Here is a 24,078-nt window from a genome sequence, read left to right as displayed (position 1 = left end):
TCTGAAATCAATAAAGATATATTTTTAAAAAAAATCAAACCATCTAAAACATTTAAAAAAAAATTGGGAGTTTTGAAAGATACACATGAATAATTAAAAAAATAATAGAAGCTCAGAATATGTACCTTTTTTAATAAGGTTTGTTCAGCTACAAGCATCAGAGACTCACTTAAACCAGCTTAAACAGAGGAGTATTTTAAAGATATGGTTGTAGGCTGAAATGTGTCTTCCCCCAAAATTCATGTGTTAAAGTCCTAACTCCCGGTACCTCAGAATGTGACGATATTTGGAGATTGTCTTTAAAGAGGTAATTAAGGTAAAATGAGGTCATTAGGGTGGGCCTTAATTTGATATTAATGTTGTTGTGTTATAAGAAGAGGAAATTTGGACATAAACTTGTACAGAGACAAAAGATGGCTGTCCACAAACTGAGGATGCCTGGAACAGATTGTTCCCTCAGGAGGAACCAGCCCTGTTGTCACCCTGATCCCCAACTTCTCACCTCTGTAACTGTGAGAAAATAAATTTTTTTCATTTAAGCCACCCAGTCTGTGGTATTTTGTTACCACATCCCCAGCAAAGGAATGCAGGTATCTGTGGAACAATAAGGAAAACAAGAGTAGCAAGGACATCTGGAGCTATCATAGGACAATCCTGATGACCAGGGTAGGAGACCGGAGCTGTAAGGACATAGGTTCATGTCTGTGGACTAATTGTCTTTGGAGTAAGTGCCCTGATGCATGAAGGGGGAAAGTGAGGATGCAGAAATATGGTCAGCCTATGGTGGGACAGATGCCAGATTTTCTGTATCTCAGTACAGTAAGATGTTTACCTCTTTAAATACATTTTTTAAGATTTTAGAAGTGAACACTTGAAAAATTCCATTTACTTTTACTGGCTGCCACACTATGAATTTTTACTTAAATTACATGTTTCAGATTTATTTGTCTTCATTTGTGTCAACTTGATGGGAATGACTACTACTACTATTATGTTTATGTTAGTTCCTCCATATATTTTTTAAAAATCCTCACCCAATGTTTTCATTGACTTTTAGAGAGAGAGGAAGGGCTGGGGAGAGAGAGAAGCATCAGTGCAAGAGAAAAACATTGATTGGTTGCCTCCCATACTTGCCCCAACTAGAAATCGAACCCGCAAGCTTTCAGTGTACGGGATGACTCTCCACCCAAATGAGCCAACCAGCCAGGGCTCCTCCACACATTTTTTAATGGTTCTTTTATGCAACCTATTTGTGTGTGTTTCTATCATTAACTGTGCTTTTTATCATATATAATGATTCTCTCAGTACTTCTCACCTAAATTTTTTCTGAAATTAATATTGTAACCTGTGATTTTGTCCTGCTCATTTAATTTAAGAAAAAGATTTATTCGTATCACAACCATCTATGTGGGTATTCCAATTAATTTATGGTATTCACAGGCCATTTTAACTCTAGTAACCTTATTTCAGTATAGCTTTTTAAAAAGTCAGATCTCAGTTTGAGATTTCCCTTCAAGTCATGTTTGGAGTAAAAGTAGTCATTTTGCAAAGACACCAAAGCTCTGGACAGGTCTTTCTGTTGATTTATCGAAGGAACAAAAATTTGCCCAGGTACTCTTTTCCCTCTGAGGGTCTGTGGATCTTTGGATTTTTCTATCCCTGGCCAAGTCTGAAGTCACTGATCAATACTCTTTATACACTAGTTGGATTGTTCACAGACTCTCTTCTTTTTCCCTTTGTTTAACTGTTTTATAAAAATATATTTTTGGTTTTGGTTCCAATTTAGCTGGAAATAAGCTTTCTTAGAAGTAACGAAGACACCAGCTCCTTGCTCTGAAATTGAAAGTAAGGGGAAGAATTAAATAGTTATCTTGTTTTTCCTGTTCAAGCTGTAGTTCAGAGTAACAAAATGGTTTAGTTGATGAGGGAAGAATTCCAGCTAATAAATGTGGTTGGGCTGATAGAATTTGAAAATCACCACTTGCAGCCCCTCATGAGATTGATTCAGGGGATGATTATCAGTAATTGAAAGCTTTAGGTGAAAGGTTGATGGAGTGCTCAGGGTGTTACCATTTGAACCCTGTGGTCAATTTTAGCATCGTGAAAAGTAGGATAAGGCAGACATGTGCCTTGTGATGTGACATAGTATGAAGTGATATCCAATGAAGTGTTCTGTCAAAAAAAGGTGAAACAGAAACCTGACTCTCTCAAGTTATTGCCACATACAGCAAAATACAGGGATAAAGGACTAAGTTAAATTATAACACAAGGAAGTAAAAGTCAAATCCAGAATGTGGGATATTTTATAAAACAATTGACCTGGTTTCTGTAGTAAGTGAATGATATGAAAAAAGGAGGGAAACTCCTCTAGATGAAAAGAAACTTAAGAGACAATTGTGTGTGGCCCTTGTTTGGATCATGACATAACAAACCAACTCTAAAAAGACATTTTCATGCAAGCAAGGAAATAATGAACTGAGTATTAGAGGGTATGAAGGAATTATTGTTAATCTTGTTAGTTGTGATAATGGCATTGAGTTATGTAAGAGAATGTCCATTTTTAAAGAGAGAGTTGGAACCTATGAATCCTTTGTAAATCTAAGCTATCCTCTTTTATTATATTGGAGAAATCTCCTTGGGTTTGGAGCCCACGGTGCTACTCAGTCATTTTCATGGGGATGGCTGTATGACCTTCAGCAAGTAACCTTTCCCCCAAGGCCTGTGCTTTACTCTTGTTAACATGAAGAAATTAGAACTAGTTGTTGATCTCAAAGATTCTTTAAGATGTAACATTAAATTATGCATTGCTTGTTTATCTCTCTTTCTTTATCTTTGTTATTGTGCCTCCATTATTTCTCTACAAATATTTTCTTTATTTTGGTTTGGCAATCATGAATCATGTGGGGTCTGCCATTTTACTGCTCCTTTGCTTTTTCTAAGAGAAGGATGTGCCATGGAGTTAGAAGCAAGAGAGCAGGTGCTTAATGGCCACTCTATAGACTTTCCTGAAGACAGCTCTTTATAGCTCTCCACCTCCCTCATCATGCTCTGTCTCCAGGTCTTACTTAGATTCTTTGTTTTCAGATCCTTACTGTGTTATCATTAAAGTTACCTGTAAATACCTCTGCTATACATAGTAACTATTGATTTGGGAAGTGGCAATATGGTGTTGGTAGTAAGACCTTTTTTATTTCCATGTGGCTGTGGCTAAGTGACAACCTTTCCATGTTTGTAAAGTGGGAATGATAATACCACACAAAAGTTTTGTAAGAATTAATGAAATCTAGGGCAAGTACTTAACTTGGATTTGGCTTATAATAATTTGCCATGCAACAATAAATAGTAGCTGCTGTTTTTGTTGTTGTTGAACTAATATCCCAGTTTTTTTTTATTATTTTTTACTTTTTTATTGAATTTATTGGGATGACATTGGGTAATAAAATTATATAAGTTTCAGGTGTACAATTCTATAATACATCATCTGTACATTGTATTGTGTGTTCACCACCCCAAGTCTCCTTCCATCACCATTTATTTACCCCCCTTTACCCCCTTCTACCTCTCCTCACCCCCTTTTCCTTCTGATAATTACCATACTGTTGTCTGTGTCTATGAGGTATTTTTTTTGCTTAATCCCTTCATCTTTTTCACCCAACCCTACAACCCCCCTACCCTCTGACAGCTGTCAGTCTGTTCTCTATCTGAGTCTGTTTCTGTTTTGTTTATTAGGTTACATATTAGTGAAATCATATGGTACTTGTCTTTCTCAGACAGTTTTAAGTATTAACTTAATTGTGGGCAAACAGGTCATCATGGAGATAGCTTAGGTTGATGTTGACCTAATTCTGTAATTCCAGGAAGGGCAAATGAATTCCATTGTTTCTTTTTTTTAATTCAACCCATCAGATTAATATATTGGAAAATGATTAAATTGCCTTATAAAAGTCTTCTAAGGAATAATTGATTTCTCTAGCACATATGTAGCAGGCCCTAGTTTTTGCCTATGCTGTCATCTTGCAGCAATAGATATCTGTGCTGTCTGTTTAAAGGTTCAGTCTGGTCTAAGTTCTCAAATTTGGATATGAAACTGTTTATCCAGCTTTTAGTTCCACTAACCAGAATCTTCTTGAACTAGTCCATATACTTGGCATCCATTAAGTCAGGGCCAAACCCTACACAACCTTTTAGAGACACCGTTCTTCCTCTTCCTAGCTCATTACCTTATTGGCCAGTCTGTAGTTTCTGTCACTTGCCCTCACCTTCTCCACAGGAACTGATCGTGCTCTGAACTCCATCCGACTTGCCCAGGGTCCTATTGCCCTTTAACCAGTCGCCCTTTGCAGGAGCTGTCCTTATTCTTTTGGTCATTAGAAGGAAAAAAAATTCTTTTTATGTTTATTTGCTTGTACTCACACTAAAGGAATTCTTCCTTATGGTTTTGACAGCTGGCTTTCTATGGTCTATAGCTCTCATTTTGTTATTCAGAAAATGAGATTTTATATTTTCTGTTTGCAAGATACTATACTAGATGCTCAAAGATCAAGAAGATGAATAGGTCAGCAGTTTCTCTTCTCAAGCTGTTCTTATCTATTCAGTAGAAGAAGTAATACTGTGTACATCCAAATAATTACAGATGGAGACTAGGAGTATAATAAGAGATATAAATAACTAGAACCAAAGGGCTGGTGTTATGTTGGCATAGTATAAGGAAGAACCTTGCTTTCTAACAATGAATGGAAGTAATGTGGTATAGTGAAAAGAGCCAAATCTTTTTAGTCAGACAGTCCTGGATAAAAATGTTTAATCAGATGTTAGCTTTGTGATCTTAGGCAAGTTACTTAACCTCTATGAGTTTGTGTATGTGTGTGTGCTTTCATTTGTAAAAGTGGGATAAATAATACCTTCTTGAGGTGTCAGGACTAAATAAAATATTTAAAGCAACCAGCATATTAACTGATGCAAAGGAGGCATAAAGAAAATGTAAGTTCTTGCCAGTTAGAGATGAGATAAAGATGCCATGTCACGCAGAGAATCCACATAGGCAGGTCCTTCACTAGTAACATGACTTGGCTCGTTATCTCAGTCTGAGCCATTAGCTTTTTAGCTTAGGAAATTCAGGGCTTGTCAGAGTACCTAGAATAGATCAAATTCAAGAGACCGACTGCCTGCCCAGCGTGGCTCAGCAGTTGAGCGTCGACCTAGGATCCAGGAGATTGAGGTTTGATTCCTGGTCAGGGCATATGCCCCGGTTGCGGGCTCGATCCCCAGTTGGGGACGTGCAGGAGGCAGTGAATCAATGACTCTCTCATCATTGATGTTTCTCTCTCTCTCTCTCCCCTCTCCCTTCCTCTCTCTGAAATCAATAAAAATATTAAAAACAAAAAAAAAAGAGAGATTGACTTACTAAATTTTAAGAGATTTGTGTATGAACCCAAATGTCTATTTGTAATGAGGGCTATTCATTTTCATTATTTAGAATTTTCATTTCTCCCAACCAGGGGCAGCTTCTTTATATGTGTAGGAAATCCAAATTAGTAAGTGAGTGGTAGTTTAAAGAGGCTTCAGATCAGAACATATTTAAGTGGTTAATCTCCACAAGCATTTCACTTATTAGGATGAAATATTCCTTATTTACAAAAACAAGGTGAAAGCACACTTCTCCCTAACAGGACATGTTTTTCTAAATAAATGTGAAATTCATATTCATCACACTCGGAGTCTTTCTCCCTTGGAAGCCTAGGACCTGATGAACACACTCAGCTCTCTCTCTGGCTTTTGCTTTCGTAGCTTCCATGCTGACCATTCCCCTTTCTAATACTGTTTTTATTCAATCAGTGCATAATATTGTTGATTATATTTAAGCTTTCTCAGGCATGCTCTTATTCCTAGTATGTTGCTTTGAAATTCTACCCAAATCTCCAAGTTTAACTTATTTATAAAACACAGAAGGCATGTGTTGACTGAATTTTAGGGGGTTCTTTCTACAGATAACTATCTCATTCCATCTCACCCATTATGTGTATATTTTACTTAAGTTCCAGTTTTAGAGGATTCTGGTGGGTAAGGGGGTAGAACATTGCTGTGTAGTAACGATAGTTCCCATTTTCCCATTCCCAACAGTTGTTAGGTAGTTTTCCGGTGCTGCTGTATTAAGAAGTGAAAGGTCTATTAAACAAGCAAACTGATGCCTTGAGCTGAGAATTCTATTGTATATTCTTGTAAGGTGCCTTTCAACTCTTTTATGATTCTAAAACCTTCTTTTATCTCTTTGTTGGATTTCTTGGCTCTATTATCTAAATCCATCATCTTCTGTCACATTCTATTATCTTTTTTACTTATTCCAAATCCCACATGTTTAGTGAGTTTATCTTTTCTTTTGCTGAAGCATTTTCCGCAGTGTCAATTATGCCTTGTTTGCAGTTCTGTAGTGTTGTCATCTAAAAAATTCCTGAGGAGATCTTATTAACATGAACAGTGTCCCCTTTGAGAATAAATTGTAAACATTCTTTGAATCCTGCTTATATTTTGTATAATTTTTACATTTGGGCGAATTAATGTTTTTTCAAAGTTCTTACTATTTCCTTTATATGTGTGGAAAGCTTTTTAATGGCCCAGGTTGAATTCACTTATTTTTATGTAATTACCTTATCTCTGTGGTTATTAATGAAAATTTTCATTTTCAAACAATGATTTTAATAGTATTTAATAAAGTTTGAGCTTTGGATGTTCACTTTGCTGTTGTTCATTCCACTGCCTTGCCCAAACCCCTTCCAATAATTTTTTCCTATTATTTCTCAGGTAATACAGAGCATCCTGTTGTTATTTTATCAGTATCTTATGAAATCCATATATTAACCTGGCATTGGCCAGTGTCACATTCATGTTCTCAATCACTCTGTGTATACCAGCGGCCCAGGAAGAGGACAGAGATAAAGCAGTCATATACTTCTTATATGAGACATGTCCCTAGGCTACTCTCTGGTCCTAGGATATTGTGAGTTGGAAATCTCTATTAAAAACACCTTCTCTAACCCCAGTTCCCCTGTGAGCACAAACCTGAAGTGCTTTCAGTTGGAGACTCAGAATGCATTTTCCCTTGAGTACGTCTTTTTAAACTTCCCCATGCCTCTATTTAATCCATGACTGCTAAACACAGTCAATCTTTGCCTCCCAGCTCCTTAATCCAGACCCTTCCCTTACTCTGCCTAGGAAAGACAGCCTTCAAGATGGTCCCAATGATCCCCACCTCCTGATAGTCACACCTTGTTGACTCGCTTGTGAAGAACAGAATATAACAGAAGTAATGAGGCATCAGTTTTGAGATTAGGTTATGAAAGACTCTGGCTTCCATCTTGGGTGTTCTTTCTCACTTTATGTTGGACCACTCATTCTGGGGGAAGCCAGATGCCATGAGGCAGCCCTGCAGAGAGGCTGTGTGAGTGAGCTTAGAAGCTCACTGATCCTCTGAGGCCTGCCACAGACTGATGAGTGAGCTTGGAAGATCCTTTTTCAGATGAGCTTTGAGCTGACTACAGCTGGGCTGATACAGCAGCAGTCCCTTGAAAGACCCTGAGCCAGAAACTGAGATAATATGTTTGTTGTTTTAGCTGTTAAGTTTTGCAGTAACTTGTTGTCAGCAATAGGTGTCTAATGTATTACCCTAGGCTCTTCTTGCCTGGAATGCTTCACTAAAACTTTCTAATCTTACAAATCCCTGCTTTTTCCTTAGAACCCAGTTCAGTCCCAGATTGGATGGTTTTGATCTTGAATGCAGCGAAGAGCAAACTAATTAACCTCTCTGGGTCCCAGCTCCTTTTGTCTACAGGATGTGGGGATTGCTTGGGCCAAGTGTTTTCCAGATCCCCTTCAACCCTAAAGTTCTGTGCTTCTGAATTTCCCCAGTATCTGTTGCCAGTTTCATTAAAAGAATGAATATGAGAGATAATAGAATCAACCAAACTTGATTCACTCTGTGGATATTGCTTTCTAGGTTGACCTAGGGGGAAAAAAGGCAAGAAGCAGATTAGACTAGTGGGGGCTATGCTTAGAGGTAGCAGAACTGATCTGTCTTGCTAAATCTTCAAAATCCTCAACTTCTAGAATTTCCCCTTCTCCCTCATTCTTAATTGTCACCTCACCCTGGCCATACTGACCTCATTCAGTTAGAGTGGCCCCAGGAAAATGAGAGGCAGAAGCATAACAGGGAGGAGCCCAGAGAAGGCCAGACTGAGGGTAGGAGAGAAGTCAGTATGTGAGATAGTTGACTTCTCAATCCAAGATTTGTAGAAACCGATGTTTGTATATATTCCAGGCTTATCAGTTTGGATGCAGTTTGACTCCCAGCTCACCACTCCTGCCAGGATCCAGAAATCCTTCACTTTATGTATCAGGGGAATCTCCTCTTCTGCCCTGGGGAAGAAAGGAAAGATGGCTAAGCCACACACAGGGCAAAGGGAGAAACTAGACTGTCCGGTAGTTTAGCCAAGGACTGCGGAGTTAGGGCCTGTCCATGGGCTCCTGGGTTCACCCAGGGACCCTGAAGATGAGACATGGAAGCACAATGGGAAAGGGAAGGGCTCTGAAAGATGCCAGTAGGGTGGATCCTTACTATATATACACTGATACATTTGTCCCACTGGGCTCTTGGAGCAGATCCTGGTTTCACTGATGATGGGCTTGACTCCACATGACAAGCTTTCTTTCTGATAGTCACTGCATGTCTGGAGATCACTGAGGAGCACTTTTAGCTCCTTCAATAAATAAGATGGCTTCCTATCTGTAAGGTGAAAAAGAGCAAAGCTCTCCTAAAAAATTAAGAAGCAACTTTCAGCTCTAGATACAGATTTCATGCCTCTGATTTTCAGGGATAGTTCTGATTTCAAATATTCTGCCACATATTAGATAGCATTCTGATTTCTGGTTTGGAAAATAGCCTCAAGGCTGAGTTCCTTGTGTCTAAACAAGGCTGAAAGCAGTTGCTTCTGCTCAGATAGCACAAGTAACAGAAAAATCTTGTGATTCAGGAAAACTCAAAACAATGAATGATGCAGAATTAAGTTGTTTAGCTTTGGAATATAGTTTTGTATTCCACAGAATATAAAGAGGTAGATCTCACATACCAAGAATAATCAAGACTATTGATACAGAAATGAAGCTCTATTTTCCTAGTCTGACTCGGTGCTTGCTGAGCAGTCTTACTTTCCTGAACACATCTTCATGTATGCCTCCCCTATCTACATGCCCACACACATTCTACCCTGGTGTGGAGGGAGAACTGTATAACTTCTCAGACTGAGAACTACCCTCTCTCTTAAGTTCATTGCCCTGTCCTTTTCACTTTTCAGGTCTTACCACTATTGCTAAACAAGAGCAAAAGCCAGATATAAGTGAAGAGATAACAGCAGAAGAAATATGAAGGAGGAAAAGGGAAGGTACAGGGTGAAGAGGAATTTGAAGTTTGCAGTACCTCAGATTAATTGCCTAGAGAATGCAATTTATTTGGTGCCAGTGGCTAGATAGAGAGCAGGGGAAGAGAATGTCAGTTGAGGAAATAGGGTCAGAAAATCTACTTATCTTCACATTGGTATATCCCAGAATAGCCCCATCCAGTCACCCAGCAGGAGGCTGAGTTTTTCAGTGGACTGCAGATGAGGGGAGGCAGATGGGCAGGACAACAGGGCTAAAAGAAACTGGGTAGGCCAGATCTGCCATAGCAGTGGAGCTATGCGTTTCCCTGGAAGTCACAGTAGGGAATAATCCTGAACAAAGGTGTTATTGTTTTGGAGTCTGGGTGACCAGAGACCTGAAGTGACTCCACCAGTACAGTGTATTTTCTGGTGTCCTTAGACCTGAGAAGAAAAGTAGAACAAGTTACATGGGCTTTTGTGACTCTGCTGTGGAGCATCATAGCAGAGCCCATAATTCTGGAGGTTGCATTCTTCCTCTAGTTCTTCCTAAGCATTGTTCCTTCAATAAGTGCTGAGCCTGTCCTGAGAATATGATCTGCCCTCTTAGGGCTTTTGGTCCTAAGGATGATGTGTGTGTGTCACTAAGGAACCTGGTTTGTATTTCTGCCTCTCTGAGGGATCATCTCAGTTTTGTCTGATTTGGGCTCCAGAAAGGTCTATGGGAATGACAGTTCTAGAGCCAGATAAAAGTACCAAGGATCTCAAGATATTAAGTCTTGTCTCTCCCTGTTTAGAAGGAATACAGCCTTGGAATAGAAAGCAAAAATAAATTTAGCTACAATACCCAGAAGTTAAGAGTTTATAGGATACTAATATGTGTAATGAATTATATAGACAATTACAAACTTTATAGACAATTACAAACTTTAGAGAGGACAGTTTAAAATCTTTGTTATAATTCAAGTTGTCCTTCGGTTTACAAAGAGAATAATTTTTTCTAGAAATGTCAAATTGATTCTAAATTGTTTAACATTCAATCAGTTACAGAAGCTTGACAGTATTTTATACTTGCATAACATTTTCATCCACATAGTAGCTTTGGGAGTGAAGGTATTTTCATTCCTATTTTATAGATGAGGAAGCTGAGGACCTTAGAGGTGAAATGTCTTAACTAGTTTTAGTATACTGTGCACTAGCAAAGCTGGGAGGTGCTTCTACTTTCTAGTCTAGCCATCAGATTCAAATCCAGATCTCCTGGCATATTGCTTAGTAATCTTTACGTCCATGCAGCCTCCCAAGTTCAAGTTATCATTTATTTATTTTGCAGTCATTTTTTCAGTGTCCATGCCAGGCACTGTTCTGGAATAGATGAGTTACAACACAGAAAAATCCCCTGTCCTCGTGGAGCTTATATTCTAGATTTATGTTAGATCATGATCAATGTTTCAGAGAAAAATAAAGCAGGATGGGAATGCTGGGATAGGACACAACCTTTAAATAGGGTGGCCAGGGAAGGCATTACTGAGGAGATTTCTGAGCAGGTATCTGAGGAAAGAGAGGCAATGAGCCAGGTTAACTGATAGGAAAGAGGGGTTAAAGCACAGAGGGTGGCAGTACAAAGCCCCTGAAACAGGGCCGTGTTTGGGACATTGGAGTAACATTGAAGCTAGAGCAGACAGAGTGAGCAAGGGGCTCCAGTGATGGGAAATGAGGTCAGACAGGGAACAGGGGCCAGACCAGGTAGCCTCCCCTTAGGCAACTGTGAAGACTTTGATTTTCAGTCTTAGTAGAATGGGAAGATTTTTATCTAACTTAAAGTTTTAAATGGATCACATCGGCTACTGGGTTGAGAATGGTTGGGTAAAAGCAGGGAGATCAATCAGAAAATGATTGCAATAATTTGGGCAGCAGGTGATGTGGCTTTGGACCAAGGCTATAGAGGCAGAAGTGGTAATGTGGCAGATTCAGGTTGCATTTTGAAGAGCCAGTTGGACTTGCTGATGGGTTGGCTGAGGGTATGAGTGAGTGAGAGGAGTCAATAATGACTTTAAAGTTTTTGGCCTGAGCCACTGAAAGTGTGCAATTAGCATTTACTGAGATGGGGCACACTGTAGGAGGAGCAGGTTTGGAGTGAGGGATAGGTGAGAAATTCATTTATAGCCACGTTAAGCTTAAGGTGCTTGATAGATGTCTGACTGAAGATGTCTGGTAGGCAGTTGAATATATGAATCTGGAATCAGGCGACTGCCACAAACCGAAGGGCTAGATTAGGGTGTCACCAGCAAATCATAGTATTTAAAGCCATGAGATAAGGTCACCAAGGGCATGAGTATAAACAAAGCCCACTGTGAATTTTAAAGATTGCCCACACCAAAGCTGAATGAGATAAATAAGAACTAATAAGAGACTGAGAGGACAGCAGTGAGATAGGCAGAGAACTGATAGGAGGAGTATTCTGGAAGCGAAGTAAAGAAAGTGTCTCCAGGAGGAAGAAGTACTTGGCTGCCAAATGCTGGAGAAAATGAACTGACCATCAGATTTAGCATCATGGAATGGATTCAAGAGAAAAAAGGGAGCAATTGGAGACAGCAATCATAGGCAGTTTTTAAAAGTAGTTTTGCTATTAAGGGAAGTTGGGAAATAGCTGGCAGAAGAGCCTGGGTGGTGCAGGGGGTTTTTTGTTCTAGTTTTGTTTTCAGATGGGAGAAATTACATCATGTTTGTGTGTTAATGGAATTATCCAGTGAAGAGGGAGAAATCATTGATACAGAAGAGAAAGCAAGAGAATTGCTGCTGTGGTATCCTTGAGCAGATAGGAGAGGACTAAAGCCAACTCATCAGTTGAGGGGTGGGGATGCTTAGATTGGAGCACAGACAGGTTTTTCATACAACAGGAACAAAAGCAAGTATGTGGACTCAGATACCAGCTGGTAGGAGATGTGGTGGTAGAAGTTCTCTGCTGGTTGTTTCCATTTCCTCAGAGGAATAGGAATCATCTACTGAGAGTAGGGATGAGAAGGGAAGTACTGACTTCAGAAGAAGGAGTGAGAACTATTCATGTATGAGTGTGGGAGGTAAATGGACCAGAGAAATAACGGTGTGACTGCTGGGCAGCAGAAAGTATCCACTTGCATTTAAAGTGAAATTGATATTGTGTGTTCACAAGCCGTGTTCACAAGCAGCATGGGTGGAGGTGTAGCGAGGGCAGAGGGTTAGCTTTAACCAGGTTGGGGTTTTCTGAAGTGGGTATGATGAAGTGGGCAGGGCAAGGGAGTGATCATGATAATAAATTATGAACTTAAGCTGGAAAGAATGGAAGTCGGGAATGGGGATGCTATAGAGAGTAAAGCAAGGTAAAAATCAGTGGATGATAAATCTTAATGGGGTTGAAAAGAATCAGAATTGGCATTCTTGCTGTCAAGAGTTCAAGACACATAATAAATGTGCCGGGAAGGTGAGATGCTTAAAACTGAGTTCATGGAGAGGGTGCTGCTTGCTGGGTATAGTGTATGGTTGGTGTTTTCTCTGCAATTATTGAAAAAAAATTAAACTGTAGAGAAATATGTGAAGTAAAATAGAAAATTTTCCTCCTCACCCTCTGTACTTCTAGCACCTCATGGGTTGTTTTTTAGGCATCATTCCAAACTTCTCCTGTCTTTCCATCTCTCTGTGTATACATATATATTTGTGTGGGGTCTATATACAAATATTTGTGTATGTATGTATCACGGGAAATGCTTTTTTAAAAATTTAATTATGAAAATAGTTTTAAATTTTATGGATATAATGAGTATCTACCTAGGACAAAGGGTATGTGCAGATTCTGAATATATGTATGAGTATATATGTGTTTTGGATTCCTTTATTGTGAATTCATACTTGTCAGCACAAGACTTACATACCCTTGAGCGCTTTATAGTCAGGCTTTCATGTAGCTATGCATCTGTCTAAAACTCAAAACAATCTTGTAATATGTGCTTAGATGTTTTTGAGGCCCACTTTATATCTTTGAGAAGATGATAGAAAAGTAACAGATTGCCAACAAGCATATTAAGCTGACAAGGAAGAGACTTAATTTAGTAACTTGAGTTCCTGAGTGAAAAAAATTTATATCAGTATAAATTCACTTTTAAGAAAATCTTGGGAGTACGTTCCCACTGAAGTCTTTTGTTTGCATTTTGTTTGGTTTCATTCTTGCAAGGGGGCTGCCATGCAGGAAGGAGGGAGGAAAAGAGGGAAGAGGGATTTGGACCCGTGTTTATGGTTCCAAAGTCAATGCTCTTTCCACTTTTCTAAGTCTTTCTGTTGACCTTAATCATTGGAAGAAATTTTCAGCGCTCAAAACAGTTTTTCCTAATCTTAGATCTAATTATGCTACTGACTGGATTATGCATGTTTGAACATGTAAAAATATTTTCTTGTTAAATTAGGTTTAATCTTATACTTAATGTTCCCTATTGCATGGGGAGAATTTTGAAGCAAGGATAAGAAATCAAATGGCACTAATACTTCCTAATTAGAGAGATTTCTATTCAATGCTAACTAAATATATATTGGCTGGATTTCTAGTCAGCTGGGTTTCATTCTCAGTATTAAATTCCTGAACATTACAGAACACTTTGTCCAATTCAGAAAAAGCTAGACTTTTTCCAGACTTTCATTGGAAAAATTTAAAAACAAAATTAAGAAAAAGAAAATCTTTTAAAACTATCTCATAGTAAGAAAATATGGTTAACGTGAAGTAAAGAAAAACAGCAATTTCTGTTATATCTGGAGGCAGGGTGGTTATTGTGATCATAAATTAACATTTGCTTCCCATTGTTTGCTGCCAGTGGGGCTATTAAGAATGCACGTTTATGGAAGTCTCAGTACTGAACATGGGAAATGAGAACAATCATACTGTTTGTTTTTTCCATAAATACCATGTAGCTTTAATGAGCTATAAGAAAATTATACCATTTGTGCATAACATAACATTAATTTCTTAAAAGTAAATCATTTTAATATAATATAATCATGTTATATGCAATATACCCAAGATTTGACTATTATTTTATTTAATCCATGTTAAATGAATGCATCTGTTCATATGCATTAAGGTTATGACATTATACTATTAAAACAGTGGGAGGGCTGGAGATAGCAGCAAGGATTGATTCCAAATGGGCATAAGGGATCTTTATAGGGTGATGGTAGTGTTCTAAAATCATGGTGGTGATGATTGCAGAACTCTGTAAATTCACTAAAAAATCATTGAATTGTACCCTTCACACAGGTAAATTTTATGATGTGTAAATTATACCTCAATAAAGCTGCTAGAAGTTTTAAAAATGAAATGAAAAGTATGTGACCATAGGTAATCTCAGAAGACATAGAGAATTTAAAAGAACGTTTCTTATTGATGAAATAGACAAAGTTGTTAAAGAGCTACCCTCCCTTCAGTTTATAAGGATATTCTATCACAACTTCAAGAGACAAATCATTCCAATGTTATTTTAAACTGTTTCAGAACATAGAAATTGGAAATTTCCCAAATTCCCTTTTATGAAGGAAAAATAACATTGGTATTGACGCAAGGAAAAGATATTTCTCCTAAAAGAAAATCAGAGGTTAATTTTGCTTGTAAATATTCAAAAAACAATCATTGCAAGAAAAATTATAAATTAGAATCCAGTATCGCATTTAAAAAGTAACATACAAAATACCAATTTAGTATAGTGCTGAATAGTTTGGTCTCTGGAGCTGGACTGGTTTGGAATCCTAGCACCATCACCTCCTAGCTCTGTGATCTTAACAAAGTAACTGAACTTTCTTTTCTCATCAGTAAAATGGGATTAGTAATAAGAGAACTTAGTTCATAAGGTTCTTATAAAGGCCTAGCAAGTAAAGCACTTGACACTCAATAAATGTTGAATATGATAACTGCATAGTTCATTAAAAATTATTGTGTCAAAATTTGTCTTTCCTCTATTGTTGACCATTTGTATTTGCTGTTGTAAAGAACAGTGCATTAAATATCTTTACATCACTTAATTTCTGCCAGTAGGCAACATAATGCGAACACCTAAAACAGTTAAGAACTTCGTGTTGTTTGTGACATCCTTACCAGAGACAGGAATCGATTTACTTACCCCCATATTTGTTTTGAGGGTCTATGACATCAGCTTATACAGTTTGACTCCCACATCTTAATGATATTTATGGGGGGAAATCGAAAGCAAGAGACATTTCTTTTTATCTTTTATAGTATAAAGCCTTATATTTTTATCTGCTATTTATTACACTTTTTATTTGATCATCACAGAGTACTCCCTTCACTTAGATATTAAATGATTTTTCTTTTTTTATTTTTTAAAATTGATTTTAGAGAGAGGAAGGGAGAGGAGGGAGAGGAGAAGAGAGAGAGAGAAACATCAATGTGAGAGAGAAACATCGATCAGCTGCCTCCCAAACATTCCCCAAACAGGGATCAAACCTGCAACCTGGGTTTGTGCCTGACCAGGAATAGAACTGGTGACCTTTGGGTACGTGGGATGACACACAACCAACTGAACTACATTGGCCAGGGCTTAAATGATTTTTCTTATAAATATTTGAACATAGATTACTCAGGAATTATACAAATTATTATTTTTTAAAAATATTTTTATTGATTTTTTTTAAGAAAGAGAAACATCGATGTGAAAGAAACATTGATCAGTTGCCTCCCATAGATACCTTGACTGGGGATTCAAACCTGCAACCTTTTGGTGTACGGCACGATGCTCCAGTCAAGTGAGCCACCTGGAAGGGCAGGAAGTATACAGATTCTTAATTGCAGCTTTATTTCCTCTTTATTAGCATCATAAAAATTAAGGAGAGACCATCAGGGAGAGGTTTTTCCTCTTTACAATGCTGTTTGTTTCTGGGGAAATGGAAGAAAAGTTTGGAGATATTCTATCATCTCTCTTTTTACAGTTTGTCTAATAGAATTATTCCCCTGGAATTATCAATGTGTCTGTCACCTGGAATTATTATTGGGAAATTTCTTCTGCTTACTCTGGTTTCCCTCTTGATTACTACAGCTTAGTTAGCTGTACTATCAATGCCATATCTGTGTTCAGCTTCTTATCTATACCTAGGAGGGTTTCTTATAGCTCTTTTCAAAATATTTTTTCCCAATCAACTGTTGCCCAAGGATATAAAGAACCATATAAAGTCATATAAAACCTATCCTCCTAAATACACCTTCTCCTTTCTATTCCATTGCAAATTTTCCTCTTTACAAGCAAAACTCTGACTTGTTAATAAAAATGTGATGTTTTTACTTTTTTTCACTGTTTATTTTAAAAGATACATCAGGAATGTACTGTTGTGAAAAACCATCTGGATGATGGGATTGAAGTCAGACAGAGCTGCATTCCAGTCCTAGATCAGCTTTAGTTCCTGATCTGCCCTTTGCGACCCTGGGCAAGTTACATCCAGTCTGGAAACTTGAGTTTTCACCTTTCAAAATGGGCATAATTGCGCTTTCCCTCCAGAGAGCACATCCACACCTTTCTTCCCTCTCAAGCTTTCATGTCTTAAACTCTAAGGGTCCCCACAAGACTCGTGGAGTGGGCCGGGCAGTGCTCAGTAGCTAGATCTTGTCATCTGAGTACAGCTCTTTAATTACCTGTCTTCCTGCCAAGGTGGCATGGCTCAGTGTTTGAGCATCGACCCATGGACCTGGAGGTCACAGTTTGATTCTGGGTCAGGGTACATGCCCGGGTTGCAGGGGCGTGCAGGAGGCAGCCAATGGATGATTCTTTCTCATCATTGATGTTTCTATCTCCCTCTTCCTCTCTCTGAAATCAATAAAAACATATTTTTTAAAAATAAAAAGAAAGAATTACCTGTCTTTCATGGTTGCCCAAGGGCCCACTTTTTATTTTTTAACAAGGAGCTTTCTAGGGAGCATACATGTTTAACCTCTGAGGTTTTGGACCCTGGTTTCAAATTTTCAGGATGTTTGATCTATTGTGACTTTCATTCTTGAAGTTTGGTGTTTTTTGGGGGGTGGGTGGGGGGGTTGTTAAATGTTATGGTGCCATGCAGATTTTTATTTTGTCATTTCACATTTAGAGGAAGGCAAATTTGATGTGACTACTTGTTGGGCCATCTTGAATGAGTCAAGGAAAACATTTCCATGTGTTTTATCACTTAGAAACCTCAAACTTAATATATCCTAATCATTATATATTCACACCCATTCTCTCTTCCTGTTTCCTCATCTTGCTTTGTTCCTGACCTCAGTTAATGGTAGCCTGTACCACCATGTACCATATCATTACTTCTGCTTCCTCCCTCAACACATATTGTCCATTCCTAATCCTGTTTGTTCCTTCTCCCTTCATTTCCTCTTACTCTTTTCTTAGGTCAGGCTTTTTGTCCTGCTGTATACTGCTGTTAGTGCACTCTGCTTTCGTTTTCCATCCCTCTACCCCAGTCCATCCCACAAGCCTACCCTTGCTCCATTGCCTACAGAATAGTACAGATGCTAAGGCATAACATTCATGAATTGCCCCAAGTAATCCTGAATTAACTTTGTAATATCTCTCAATATATTTCCCTTATACCCTGAGTTCTACCTACAGCTGGGTTGCTCAACACTTTTCCTCAGTTCCATGCACCTTTACTCCTTTGTATAGTATATGGTTCTCCTAACCTTAGATGCCCTTTATCCCATATTCTCAAATTTGCCAGCCTAAAGTTATGCCCAAATCAAATGCTCAGTATTCTGAGATGCCTTGGAGATTTCTTAGTCTGTTTATTGAAAGTAGATTTTGTTATATTCCAACCATATTCTTCAGCCTCATATCCCCCAAGACAGTCAGCATTATCTTTGCCTCTTTTTTCCTCTGGGCCAGAACTGGGTAGATCAAAGAGATCTCAGCCTGAGCAACCTCTGAGGGTGACGAAGATCAGTCTCACTCACCTGTATCTGCAGGTGTTTCATCCATGTCTGTGTGGAAAGAAAGCACACACCTTACTTGGGTTTCTGATAAAGTAGAATAGATCCTGTATTTCATCTCTGTATTCCTGAAAGTGTCCCCTGACCAAATGGTCACTCTGTTGCTCAGACACGTTTTTTAATTGCCTGTGGTACATGTCTTAATCCATGAATGATGCAAACAGATATATTTCTACATGTGTTCATGAGCCTGGGTATGGAGTACTATGGAAATATTAGATAGTAATGACAGGCAAACTCAAGATAGCTAGCTGCCTCAGAGCCAATTTCTGGTACTGTATGTGGCAAATATATCTTATAGTTCTTCCTACTCATCACCCAGTGTTTGTGTGTTTTAACTATTATTATTAAGAGTGGACTTTGCATTGCAATAAAAGGTGGATAATTGTATTTGAAAAGAAGATGTGCAACACCCATAAAAATAATAATTGGTGTCTTATAAAAATATAATAATTCTCTCAGTTCATTTTATCTTTTTTTTTAAAAATTTTACTCTAGCCCTGGCTGGTTTTGCTCAGTGGTTAGAGCGTTGGCTGAAGGGTCCCAGGTTCGATTCTGGCCAAGGGCAAGTACCTTAGTTGCAGGCTTGATCCTGAGCCCTGGTCGAGGTATGTGCAGGAGGCAACTAATCAATGTGTCTCTCTCACATCAATCTTTCTCTTTCTCTCTCTCACTCTCTCTCCCCCTTCTACTCTCTCTGTAAAGCAATGGGAAAAATATCCTCAGATAAGGATAAAAAATAGTAATAATTTCACTCTGACTCTAACCAGTGTTCTCATTTGGTTTGAGCATCGTCCCATACACCAAAAATTCCTAGTGAGGGCACATGGAAGAGACAACCAATCAGTGTTTCTCCTCACATCGATGTCTCGCTCTCTCTCTTTCTCTCTCCCTTCCCCCTTTCTCTTTCTAAAAACAATAAAAAAAGAAAAAATTTTACTCTGCAACACCAAAAAAAAATCCAATTAAAAGTGGGTAGAAGACCTGAATAGATATTTCTCCAAAGAGGATGTACAGATGGCCCACAGACATACAAAAAAGATGCTCAACAGCACTGATCATCAGAGAAATGCAAATTAAAACATAATGAGATATCACCTCACACCTGTCAGAATGACTATCATCAATACATCGATAAACAAATGTTGGCTAGGATGTAGAGGAAAGGAAACCCTCATGCACTATTGGTGGAAATACAGATTGGTGCAGCCACTATAGAAAACAGTATGGTGGTTCCTCAAATAATTAAAAATGGAACTGCCTTATGACCTAGCAATTCCACTTCTGGGAATATATCCGAAGAAATCCAAAACACTAATTTGAAAAGATATATGCACCCCTGTGTTCATTGCAGCATTATTCACAATATCCAAGCTATGGAAGCAACCCAAATGCCCATCAATAGATGATTGGATAAAGGAAATGTACATATATACAATGGAGTATTATTCAGCTATTAAAAAGAATGAAATCTTACCATTCACAACAGCATGGGTGGACCTAGAGGGTATTGTGCTAAGTGAGATAAGTCAGACAAAGACAAATACCGTATGATTTCACTTATATGTGGGCTCTAAGAAGCAAAATCCTTAGATGAACAAACAAAACAAACAGACTCATAGATACAGTGAACAAACTGAAGGTTGTCAGATGGGGGTGTGGGATTGGTGAAAAGAGTAAAGGAAGTAAGGAGTTACAAAATAGCCACGTGGATATAAAGTATAGCATAGGTAATATGGTCAGTAATACTGTAATAATTATGTATGGTGCCAGGTGGGTACTAGAAGTATCAGGGAGATCCCTTCGTAAAATTACATAATTATCTAACCACTATGCTGTACACCTGAAAAAATGGTTCTAAAAATTTTACTCTGAAGGTACAGGAATTAACAACAAACAATATTGCAACAAATTTTAAATGGCCTCACAATCTGTTAGTTTTATAATGAATTGGCCCTATCATCATATACCTATATCCATACTCTGTCGAGCTTATAAATTTAATGTTAGTAGCCTAAGATTATTGATAGCACTAGGTAGTGAATTGGAGCTATGTTCCCAGCTCAGCTATTTTGTCATAAGACACCCAAGTCAAAATCTTCTGTATTCTTAGGAATTTATGAGAGGGTGTATGTTTTGTGGAGCTGAAGAAAACCGCAGAGACATTTGGAAAGAATGTGAGGCCCTGGATTCATTCTCTAAACAACACACCGTCTGATACTGAAATATAAGTGTGTTTTGTGGTGAACAGCATTCCTATACACTTACCCTGTAGTTCATCAAATGAGGGAGACCTCCGGCCTTCTGATGTAGTGGAAAGAACAGGGACTTTGGGATTCTTCACATCCAGGAATGAAAATTCATACTCCCTTTTCATTTAACTAGCTTCTCTGAGACTTTGTCAATAAAATGGAAAGACTTGCATCATGGGATTTCTGTGAAGAATACTTAATACATTCCCATTTACCATAGTAAATACTCATGAATAATAGCTGTTGTTATGCTAATAGCTAAGTCTTGAATTCATCTCAGCTGTTTTCTGTGACCTGGGAGTCACAGAAGTGAATCCCTGTGTAGCTTTCTCTACTTCTTTGTGATAATTGTCGTCCCACTCCCAAACAGTACATTTTTCATTACATGAATATAATGTTTTTACTAATTTTGCAACTCTGAAGTAGCACTTCAAAATGCATTCACTCCAAATTGAAATTATCTGAGGTCTTGCATGGTAATGCCCAATCTCTTTCTCTTTGAATTAATAATAACCAATCCCCACCTCCCCAACCCACTGCCCCCAAAAAGAAACACAAACAACACAAAGACTTTTTATTATTTATTTATTATTTATTTATTTTTAAATATATCTTTATTGATTTCAGAGAGGAAAGGAGAGGGAGAGAGAGAGACAGAAACATCAATGATGAGAGAGTCATTGATCGAGCCCGCAACCCGGGCATGTGCCCTGACCGGGAACCGAACCCGACCCCGATCGCCTGGATCCTATGTCGACGCTTAAACTGCTGACCCACGCCCGGCTGGGCAACACAGAGACTTTTTAGCTCAGCTGATTTCCAATTTGCAGAGGTGTTGGAGAGGATCCACACCAGTATATTCAATAATAGATACTTATATTGTACCTACTGTGTGTAAGGTACTCTGTCAGACATTACAAGATATATAAAGGCCCTGACTTGAAGAACTTATAATAGTCGAAGCAATAAGACATAGATAATGATAATTATAATGTGAGGCAAAATGCCAACAGGTGCTAGGCTGTGTGTGGGGGGTTGGGGGGCTGAGCATTATTTCTCCCTGTGAGAAATCAGGTAAGTCTTCAGTGCAGAAATGGCAGTGTCTCTCAGGTCTCCTCTCACTCAAAGATCCTGTATATCTTTAGAACTATGAAAAATCAAAGTGGAGCACTTATTTTAGAGGGTTTCTACACAGTTGGAAAATAGAATGAAACAGTTGGCATTCTCCTTGTTTGTGTTCAGTAGCATTTTTAAGGTGGTTGTGTGGATGGAATTTTGTTGGTTTTTTTAATCCTCACCTGAGGATATTTTTCCATCGCTTTTCAGAGAAAATGGAAGGGAGAGAAGGGGAGAGAGAGAGAGACATCGATGTGAGAGAGACACATTATTGGTTGCCTCTCACCCTGACTAGAGGGCAGGGGGGAGCTTGGCTTGCAACTGAGGTATGTGCCTTGGCCAGAAGTGAACCCTGGGACCCTTCAGTACAAGGGCAGACACTCTACCCACTGAGCCAAACTGGCTAGGGTTGTGGGTGGAAGTTTGTCAATGAAGTGGAGAGGATGATGAGCGGGCCTGAATTTGCCAGAAGCACTGTGCTATTGTCCAGAGAATACATTCTCTATCCTTAGGTAAGGTGATGTGGCAAGGGCTGGACGTGGCTTTGCCTTTTCTTAAATAAAAGAAAAAATTTTTTATCACTCTAGATTAGAGACCAAGACTGCCCCACTGTGAATAAAAATCTCAGTTTGAAGACAGATCAGAAAAATACTCATCCATGTAGGAAAGGTTTGCAGAGCCTTACATCAGAATGAGGTGCCTGGTATTGGAATACTGTGGTTTTCCCTTTGTTTTCTGCTTCTCCGCAGTGGTTTCTGATATTTGCTCATTTTGCAGAGTAGCTGTACAGGGTAAAACTTTGTTAGAAGAGCTGTGAATTAATCAGAAATAAAGGAAGAGGAGACAATAAGAATGGGCATATTGCTCTTCAAGGAAAAAAAATATCTTTTTACCTTAACAGCTGAAAAAGCAACCTGTGGTTAAATGTTATGTATCCTTTGGTGCCAGAAATAACAATTTAAATCTTCGTTTTCTGGATTCTTGTGAAAGAAGTCCATACGATCCTAAAATATGGAGGCAGATTTCAGTGTTTCCATTCATTCATCCTACTCAGGAAATTCATTTTATTTAGACTTCTTTCTTGAGTCTCAGAAAGTGACTGTGAGGGCTTAATATGCACAGGGTGAATAGGGATGGGGAAAGACTTCAAGGGATGGGATTCAGGAGGGGGGCGATGGCAGACTGTGCTTGGCACAATTTTTCATCCTGAAGGAACTGCCTGTTTGCCTTTTAGTTCTATTTCTCCCTTCTGCTGCTTACTTTTAGGGATTATTTATCACTTCTGTCAGAAGCTGCATTGGGAAAAGTTTTCACAGTAGCCTTTGGTACAAAAGGGCTGGAAGAGGAAAGAAGCTGGAGCCATTGGATAAGGGAAGTTTTGGAAGTTATTTATGAGTATATTCCTATCTTCTTGACCAGTGATAAGCAAGAAAAAAATCTTACAGAATTAAAAGCTCCATATTGGACAAAGGACAATTAATCTTTTAGATAATTCTACTCACAGTATTATGAATTCTACCAATATTCAGTATCCCTGGTATTACTGTGGTAATAGAAAACATTTATTGAGCACTTATCATACTCAGCCACCTTACTATCCTTTATATGCATTTCTTCACTTAATCCTCATTCAACTTGACGAGATGGGTGCTACTATTTATCCCCTTTTACAGATGTGGATACTGAGGCTTACAGAAGTTAAATGTCTTGCTAAGATCACCCACATAATAAATAGTAAAGCAAGAACTCAAAAGAAGGCCTGCCTGACTTAGAGTTCTTGCTCTTAACCTCTCTAAGTTGTCATACTGAAATATTTATGGATTTCCCATTCTAGGTGTGACCCAGTAGTAGATACCTGGGGACACTGAGTGCTAGCCTTCTTTGTGCAACCTTGTAATTCTAAAATGCACAAATTAACCTAAACAACGCAAAATCAAAGATAAATGATAGGATTAAATAAAGGACACATTTAATATAATCTTAAAAGATCAGGATTTGACCTGATTGGATTGGAAGGGAGATTCATTTGTCATTACTTTCCACTTCCTTTTGTGTTTGGATCCTGTGCCTGGCCCTGCACCAGTAGGACTTCAGTTCATTAGAGAAGTATCACCGATGTGTCAGGCATGGTGCTGAACATGGAGGTGACAAACACCAAGCTCTGTATAAGGGAGCTTGGTTTCCCAGGGGAATGGATGGTGATAATTCGATATAACACTGTTCATGCTGAGGTACTAGATATCAAGTCTGATTTTGTAAGACGTGTTTCATCCTCAAATTAGTTTGGGAATGCTGTGTTAAACAAGACTA

At 38.5% G+C, this 24,078-nt stretch overlaps 1 protein-coding gene and 1 pseudogene across 2 annotated transcripts in view; one reads left to right on the top strand and one right to left on the bottom strand.

Annotated features, from left to right (window-relative positions):
- Positions 1-24,078, top strand: part of SH3D19 (SH3 domain containing 19) — a 142,592-nt gene that overhangs the window by 32,029 nt on the left and 86,485 nt on the right. The gene's annotated exons all lie outside the window — the stretch shown is intronic.
- Positions 8,164-17,293, bottom strand: LOC308555589 (tryptase gamma-like; annotated as a pseudogene). The gene is made up of 4 exons: positions 17,283-17,293; positions 9,581-9,849; positions 8,619-8,777; positions 8,164-8,432 (listed from the first exon to the last, which is right to left on the bottom strand). The product of its transcript is annotated as a tryptase gamma-like (transcript).

This window comes from Miniopterus schreibersii (assembly GCF_964146895.1).
Source record: "Miniopterus schreibersii genome assembly, chromosome: 4".
NCBI lineage: Eukaryota > Metazoa > Chordata > Mammalia > Chiroptera > Miniopteridae > Miniopterus > Miniopterus schreibersii.
Note: the sequence above shows the minus strand (reverse complement) of the source record. Positions and strands in the feature narration are given on the sequence as shown.